Here is a 1915-nt window from a genome sequence, read left to right as displayed (position 1 = left end):
ACAGATGGTTGTGAGCCACCATGTGGTTGTTGGGAATTGAACTCGGGACCTTTGGAAGAGCAGGCAGTGCTCTTAACCGCTGAGCCATCTCTCCAGCCCTAATTTTCAGATTTTAAGGAAAGGATTATTCGTCTGACTTCTCAAGAGGGTCTGTATGCTGTTTCACGTAGAGCGGAAGGAAGTGGGATGTGTCCGAGAGCATGTGCAAGGGGGGCTGAGGGAAGCCTAGAGGCTCGCTTTATCACACCTGACTTAAGATGGCCAACTCATGTAATGTCCCAAACCAGCTGGCATCAGGACCCCGATTCCAGTGGGGTGTTGAGTGGGAGGAGCAGGGATGAGAAATAGAGAGAATGAGAAGACAAAAGCAATAGCTGGGGCTGGGGGTCTGGCAGAAGCTGATAACTTGTGCCAAACAAATGTTTTCCTTTTTCTTTTTGTTTTTTAAGACAGGGTGTCTCTGTGTAGCCCTGGATGTCCTGGAACTTGCTTTGTAGACAAAGCTGGCCTCAAACCCAAATGCTTCTGCCTCTCGGGTACTGGCATTAAAGGCCAGTGCAAACATACCTGGCCCAAGAAGTTTATTAAGCACAACTTCTTATTTTATACTATCTGCAGGAGGAAAAAGGCCAAGATCAGCAGAGCTCTGTGTTAGACAGCGTCTGCAGAGAGACTGTGCAGCACCTCCAACGGCTACCCAAGGACTGATAACCACAGCCCAGAGGGAAGAGTCGGGTCTCCAGAAGCTGCAGCCTTGACTCCTTCGAGGCACTGGCTTGAGCCCAAGACCAGCTTTGACTAGCCGGCTACTGGACAAGGACACAGAACTAAGGTCACGTTTGTCCTTTCCTCGGGACCGCTGAGGAAGTCTTGGGTCAGTCTGGCTCCCCACAATGATGCTTTTTGTGTGTGTGATGTAGCTTTATGATCGTTAATTACCTTTTTGGGGGGGTGCTTTCGTTGAACTCTGACCTTCACATACTTCCCAAACACACATGTAATCACATCCGCATGGCACATAGAAAACACAGAAGCCAGCTGCTGTTAAGTGCAAACGTACATCAGTATGGGGCAGTAGCTCACCTTTACCACAGGGGCCCACACAAAACACATGGCTAAAAAGAGATATGTCATCTAGATACTTTGTTAGCGGCAAGTGTTTCTTTGTTTCTTTTCAATGCGAATCACTTAGAAAACATGGTGTGAATGGCTAGTTTGTTGATTGGCATTTTCCTGGCACATGCTTTCCTGTTTCTTAAGTTTTAAACACTTTATGTTTTGTTTTAGGTGTGAGCCTTTTACTTAGCATGTGGCAGAAATTTGGGCCAAGCTGTGAAAACCCCCGTGGTTCAGGTGAGCTACTGCCCCGACTAACATCCGTTCGCATTGACAGCAGCTGGCTTCTGTGATTTTCTTTGCCATACATTTTCTCTGCTTTCGCCTTTTTCGTCTTCCCGTCAGTAGCTGGCTTACTTGACTTGTTTGTTGTTTCCATCACTCAACTCAGAAGCTATATGTCCATATTTATTCTTCTACTAGTTATGCTGAAGGCTTATATTATCTATTCTTTTTAAATTTCTTTAAAGTTTTTATTTTTTTAAGTATTTTATTTAGTCATTTTTATCTTAGGTGCATAAATGTTTGCTTGCAAGTGCGAAAGTGTGCCACAGAGAAAGAGACCAGAAGAGGACATGAGTTACAAATGGTTGTGAGCCAAGTGGTGGTGGCACCCAAACCTGGGTCCTCTGCAAAAGCAGCAAGTGCTTTGAATCACTATGCCGTCTCTCACCCCAGTTTAGAATAGATTCTTACATACGATGGTTTTAGCAAAAACTGTGTTTATCCTCATCCTTATTCCTACTGAACAAAGTGTGGAGAGTTCCTCATTTACGATGTTCTTTTGCAGGCAGGCAGG

The 1915-nt window shown here is 45.2% G+C and overlaps 1 protein-coding gene across 5 annotated transcripts in view; it reads left to right on the top strand.

Annotated features, from left to right (window-relative positions):
• Positions 1-1915, top strand: part of B3galnt1 (beta-1,3-N-acetylgalactosaminyltransferase 1 (globoside blood group)) — an 18653-nt gene that overhangs the window by 12053 nt on the left and 4685 nt on the right. For 3 of the 5 annotated variants that reach the window (XM_005344100.3, XM_005344099.2, XM_026783452.1), the window contains exons 2-3: positions 619-874; positions 1288-1353. The gene's annotated coding sequence lies outside the window, so the exon portion shown is untranslated. The remainder of the gene's footprint in view (positions 1-618; positions 875-1287; positions 1354-1915) is intronic. The other 2 variants (XM_005344102.3, XM_005344101.2) reach the window with 1 other exon arrangement.

The sequence above is a fragment of the Microtus ochrogaster genome, chromosome 1 (assembly GCF_000317375.1).
Source record: "Microtus ochrogaster isolate Prairie Vole_2 chromosome 1, MicOch1.0, whole genome shotgun sequence".
Lineage (NCBI taxonomy): Eukaryota > Metazoa > Chordata > Mammalia > Rodentia > Cricetidae > Microtus > Microtus ochrogaster.
This window is presented reverse-complemented; position numbering and strand designations above follow the sequence as displayed.